The sequence below is a fragment of the Beta vulgaris genome, chromosome 1, assembly GCF_026745355.1.
Source record: "Beta vulgaris subsp. vulgaris cultivar EL10 chromosome 1, EL10.2, whole genome shotgun sequence".
NCBI classification, from domain to species: domain Eukaryota; kingdom Viridiplantae; phylum Streptophyta; class Magnoliopsida; order Caryophyllales; family Amaranthaceae; genus Beta; species Beta vulgaris.
Genome location: NC_079202.1, coordinates 38,294,298 through 38,301,381, shown reverse-complemented (window position 1 = coordinate 38,301,381; position 7,084 = coordinate 38,294,298).

Below are 7,084 nucleotides of genomic sequence, written 5' to 3'. Positions count from 1 at the left end.
GAAGAGTCGCCTAATCCAAGCCGTGATTTCTTCTATAAATACGCCTTGAGCGACTTGCATTCTTCACTTCTCACAAACCCGCATTTGCTCTGATATTTATAACGGACTTTCTCTCTCTACGCTCATCCTTTGCCTCCCTGACGGTTTTGAACGAATCCTTCTTCCGGCTTTCACGCTCTTACTGATACCGGTTCACTCTTTCTTCGCACTCTTCACTCCAGGTATTTCCTCAAAATCTTTCCCTAGTCTTTTATATCGTCTTATTTATCATGTCTTTAGATTCAGATTCACAAAATTTATCTAAAAGTCCTTCCGTTATGAACGAAAGTGACGTAAACTCTGATAGTCTTTCCTCTAGTTCCATATCAGTTCACCGATAACGGACAAAGCTAGGGAACTTAGAACAAAGAGCCAAAATGACTGTAGTACATGTGGTAGGAAAGATGATGGATCACCCTTGCGCGTTTCCCCTTTAGGGGCACTAGTAGGGCTCAGACAATCCTTAGGGGTGCCGGTTTATGGCCAATGTGGGACTATGCGCGGACTCGCTGAGCATTCCCCTGAACTGTTCCCTAACACCGAGCCGTCTTCTTCTAGACCGAGAAGAGAGTTGGAGATAGGTGAGACCTCGGTTAGACCGACACCAAAGGAGGTGACAGTCTCTTCCATAGATTCGGATGAGGTCGACAGTGTAGTCCGGGCCTAGGGGAGACTGATGAAGAGTCGACCACCATTGAGGCCGAGGAGGATGAGGACCCCTAGAGGTCATCCCGGAAGAATCAGATGAGAAGGGGCTAGCCGCTCCGTATATGCCGCCAAAAGAGGCCGGTAGCGCGGTGGTCGTACAAATGGATGGGGACTGGGCGGCCATTTGTTATGAGAACAAATTCCTTACCAAGGGACCTGAATACTTCGCGTTTTCTGAGGATTACAAATTAGTGCTGTCGGCCCCGGGGAGTGTTGTAACAGATTGCCCTACCGGTCATATAGCATGCCCATCATCCATCAAAAGAATGCAAGAAGACTCATTTTAACCAGATTATTAACCTCTTAATAATGAAATGAATAAACTTAAATCATTAACAAAAACCACACTAAAAATTATTTAACAATTAAAACCAAACCCTAAATTCTTAAACGAATTAACATAACACCTTCATAGCCTTATGTCACAGTAATACTTTTCTTTCTAATTTTCGAAACTCAAAAATAATTTTAAAAGTAATTTCCCGATTACTTAATAAAGCAAATAAAATGCTTAAAATTAGAAATAAACACACAATAATTACCAAATATTCACAACATGCATAAACCTACAGTTTAATAGATTGTGGAAAGAAATAGATTTTTCGGCCTTAAATTATAGTATTCCCGAATTATTTACTCATAACCACAAAAATACAAAAATAGAGAATTCAATTAATTAAACACGAAAACAGTAAGAAAAATTATTCTTAGACATAAAAAACATACTATACACATAACATGCCTCAATAAAAAATAATTTCGATAATTATCAAACTCATACACTAATTATTTCATAATAATTACTTCATAAACACACAAATAACTTATTTAATTATTAAAATAGGAAAAAGCAAACATAAATTATTTTACTGCACATAATACATACACGGCATACACAATGAAAAACCACATAATTGTTCATCAATAAATTCATATAAAAATGTAATTAAAATAATTTTCTAACGAAATAATCAATTACCGAAATATACTCTAATTTCTAGCGTTCTAAGATAACTACTAGTCACCTAAAATATCGGATGAGAGCTAATTCTACTGAGATATTCTGTGCTATGTGTGCAATCCACATCCTCTTCAAACCCTAATATATACCACAAACGATAAATAGGCAAGTAGAAAATTTTCGAGAGAAAATGATGATGATGGCCGAATGAAATGAAAGCAATGGCAGCAATATTATTCTGATTTTTTTAATTAGAATTTTTGGTGGTTTAAAAGGATAATTACGGGGGTTTGATGGTACTTTTGTGATGGAGGGTATGGGGGTTAAAGAATGTGAAAAGACAACAAAACAAAGGAAGATAAACTCTTCCACTTCAATCCAAATGGCCGGCTTCCATGAGCCCAAGCCCAACACAGAAGACCTGATACGCGATAAATCGATATATTCCTAAATTTCTCCTAAACTAAAAATGACTAATAATAAAAAATAATATTAACAAATTATTTCGCTGTCATTAATTTATAAAATCGAAATCATTATTTTAAAGAAAATAATAGTTTTAGGGAAAACTTTTTCAAAAAACTAGGAGCAAAATTATAGGGTGTTACAACATCAATACTAACAAAATAATTATAATAAATGGTTCAACAAAATAATCAATTAGATGATAGTGATCGAATTGTCCAATTGATGATAATTTACAACATTTATATTTGATTAGACTGATAAGGGTGTTCTTCCCCCTTTCAGTTTAAAAAATAATAAAATTATATAAAGTTGCATAATGAAAAGAGATGAATAGAAGAATTTTCTTAAGGAGCCCTGAGAAAGGGGGGGGGGGTGTACATGACATCTTAAAATATAATTTAAATTGAAAGGTCTTAAGGAGAGGATCCTATCTAGTTCTTAGAGGAATTGAAAGGTCTAGTTCTTCTTCAATCTTAAGATAGTTGGCATATTATAAATAAAGAGTTGTGATCACAACTTATTTTTATCACATGTTAATTTTTCTTTTTTAACTGCTACAACACAACGCCAGATTTATCATTACCGGCAACCAACTATGACGGAATTTCTGCTTCAAGCCTCCAACCCACTTTTCTTTGCTTTCCAATTTTGTTTGTTAATTATCCTAGCGACTGATTGCAACTAATAAAATTCTAAACGTCGTGTATTAGTTTAATGTTTTATCAATTGGGCACAGAGTGGATCTGAATTCCTTCTACAGAACTTGGAGTATTTAGGTGGCACCTACATGACATGATAATTCAGTGGTGTCAAGATATTGGTAGTGTTAATGTGACAATGACACATGTGTAGTTAAGTAAACAACATTGACTAATAGTAATAATAATAGTAATAATAATAGTAATAGTAATAATAATAATATAATATAATAATAATAATTATATAATAATAATTATTATTATTATAATTAAAAAATAATAATATAATAATAATAATAATGATGATGATGATGATGATGATGATGATGATGATGATGATGATGATGATGATGATGATGATGATGGAATTATAATAAGCACATCCAAGCACAATATGTTAATGATAAAGGTTGACTAATGTCAAACTCCATCATATTGTTAATAGTAGCTCTACTTATCAATATCTTCTTAGTTGTTGACTTATACTTTTATGTAAATTATATCTTGTATCCTCTGTTATATACTTATCATACTTGTGTAATATATAAAGCAACGATTATCGATCAATGAGAATAATTATTTTTCTCCACTTCTTCATGGTATCACAACAAAGATAAAAAAAATCCCCTAATTTTTTTCTCAATGGTGCATGAATTTTCACTTCCACTCTGTTGAAAAACTGACCTCCTCAAACTACATCATTTGGAAGGCTCAACTTGAAGCTCTCCTTATTGGCTATGATCTTCATCAATTAATCGATGGCTCCGTCCTCCACTCCTCCTTCGACCAAAATACCAATTGATGACGACCCCTCCATACTTAACTCGACCATGTTACATGGGTTCGTCAAGACAAAGTACTCTTTAGTGCTCTTATTGGCACCCTCTCTACATCCCTTGGCCATTTCATCGCCCGTGCTCAAACTTCAAAAGAAGCTTGGGACATTCACTACATGAAAAGCTACATATAGAGGCAATCATAAATTGCATCTAAATATATATTTGTAGCCTCTAATGGTTTTTAGAAGCAATTTTCTCATTGCCTCTAATTAGTCCGTCACTAATTATAGATTGCCCCTAATACTACCTTTTTGAGGCACACAAGTTATGGTGCTGCTAAAGCCACATACGTTTAGAAGCAACCATATGTTTGTCACTAATTATAGGTTGCCCCTAATGCCACCTTTTTGAGGCATAAAAGTTATAGTGTTGCTAAAGCCACTTATGTTTAGAGGCAACCATAAGCCTATCGCTATTTATAGGGTGCCCCTAATTCCACCTTTCTGGGGCACACAAGTTATATTGCTGATAAGGCCACTTATGTTTAGAGGCAACCATAAATCCCTCGCTAATTATAAATTACCTCTAATGCCACCTTCTTTTAGGCACACAAATATTGTTTCTAAAACCAATAACGTTTAGAGGCAATTATAAATCTTGCTGCAAATTATAAATGAAGGCAACCACTTCTTATGCATCTATATATATTTAGAGGCAATTATATTTCATAGCTTCAAAATACATTTAGGGACATTTTGATATGTTGCTCTTAATTAAAAAAAATTATGAGCTATTATTAATGACACCTTGCACAAAAACAGTATGACAAATAAAGATAATAATAATAATAATAATAATAATAATAATAATTTTTATTATTATTTCATTAGCTATATATAACCGTTTACAATGTAATGTACGTACATAGGCCAGTGCTAGCTAGTTCAACCATAAAAACTTAGGATATATAATATCAAACTAGAATAATTCCTAACTAAACCAATAGCTAGCCTTAATGTGCCCCTAGAGCTTTACCGGTCTACTTGACAAAACCAGACGTAGAGTAATCACCCATCTGCAAGAAAAAGATCAATAAGATCAAATATTAGAGGATGATATAAAGTGAAAAAATCAATCTTTGAGAAAATGATCAGAATCTGATGCACCATTTGTGATCAAAATGTCATTGCCCAAATAATCAAAACAAATAAATGAAAAAGTCGATCAAGACTGACCTGTGTTCATGACTAATTAAACCCCATCTTGTACCTTAACAAGTTGTGAGTTATTTTTAAGCCTAAATTACCCAACTACAATTACAATGCTAACACAATCAGAACCTCAATACTTTTAATATGATCAAACAAACCTTCATCATCTGAGATGTAAAATTGCATAAGGCATAATTCCTAGCATAAAACTCTGAATCAATTAATTCTTGAGCCTTAATTCATTAAATTTTCGAGATCTACAACTTTAAAGAAGGAACCTAAGGCTAAAAGTTAATGCAGGGTCAAGAAAATTACATAAAATAGTAGCAACAAGCTATGGTAGCAACATTGTTTTCTTTCTTTGACATCATAACCTGTAATAAACCTCATAACCTACTGTTTGCTCATGCATATTATAGCTATAAGACCACTAGTCTAATTTTTATGATATCTCAATGTACAAAGATGCAAAATGTGAACAATATCAATTAACAAACTTGCAAGAAAGCAATCAAGACTCTAAAGTGATCATGTGATAGGAAAAAGGTGTGTTGAGCAAAGTGGATAGAAACTGTAAGCCAAAATTCATAAAAAGAACTTACTAGTCCAATAAGGCTCAAAAGAGTATAACGAAACTTTTGGTTGTAGTAGAACACACAGCTAGCTTCTTTCTATGAAAATATGAGGCCTACGCCCGTAGCATATACCTAGATAAAATCAAGTTTATTGGATAATCAGTAAGTATTGTTCATCTCAAATGAATTGGCAATAGTATGCAAATGGTATTTTTATCAAAGGCTTGCTTAGTTTTTGGATTTATTCAAGATGTAATAGAAAATCCAAACAAGACTCAACATCCGAATGGCAACAACTACAAACAACCTTAGAAAGCAAGCAACAAATTCGAGCGACAACAACAATCATCCTGATCGGCACGCAAGCAACAAATTCGAGCAACAACAAAAGCAATTTGGTCTCAATAGCTCCAACTAACAACAACAATCTGACAACAACATCAGCAAAAAAAATTCGACAACACCAACAAAAATTACCTCGATGCTCTTCGATGATCGGCAGCTGGCTAATTGATGAAGTGGTCTTCAATATTCCTCGCAGATGTGCTCTTTCTCTCTCTCTCTCGAATCTGTTGTCGTCTACATATCACAACACAACTCGTTGCAATCTTCTATCGTTTACTTAAAAGGATGCCAGTCATTACTGTTTAACAAGTAAAAACCATAACAAGTTATAATCATCATGGATGCATATATCTAGTTTGATAAGTGCATATTCTAACATCATTTATTTGCATATTAGGGTGCATTTTCATGTAGCATTAGAGCATTTACATTGCATTTATGCATATTTAGGTCCCTTTTTATAAGCTACGATGCTTTCACGGGTTGTTTGGTGTTTTGATGTAATTTCAGGTACTTTAGACTCCTTTTTAAAGACATGATGATTAAGGCACTTGTATTACCATGAAAACGATATATCATGTGCTCAAAACAGAATGGAATTGAAGAAGATACAAAGGACTTCATGCACTTGTGCGAAATATGACACCTCTGCACCATTTTATCCATAAATTTTGATACAAACATTATAATAAAGTGATTCTAATTGGGCTGGAAACTAGACTTGAAGACCTTTCCAACGATATATTACATGTACAAAACAAAGCTCTAGAAAAGTTATACCTGTTCAAAGTGGAGCAAAAACCTCTGTTTCGCTCGCACGACCATGCGCCCTGCAATGAAAAGGCACGAAAGCTTCTGCCCTGCACGCAAGACCAAGCGAGATTCCGCTTGACCGTGCGCGACCGTGCACGCCCGTGCAAGAAGTTGCTTGCCCGTGCAACCTGCTGTAGTGTCGTGTCTTCCGCGTGACAAAAATTATGTCGGTTTATATTATTCTTAGCTTATAAATAGGACTTTAAACCTTATTTTGAGAGGGGGAGAGAATATATCATCATTATTAATTTATACTTAGGGTTTTTAGAGAGAAACTTGTAGATCTCCATTGTTATTCAAGACTCTACCTTTCCTCCATTAATTCAAGTATCTCTTTTCTTCTTCTCTTCTCCTTATTTTCTATTATGATGTTTTATTATTCTTCTCTATTTTTATTTATTTCAATTATGCTTTCGTAGTTTTATAATCTATGGTTAAGCTGAACCCTATTATGAATTAATTCATGATTATTTCTTGAAACTTCAAA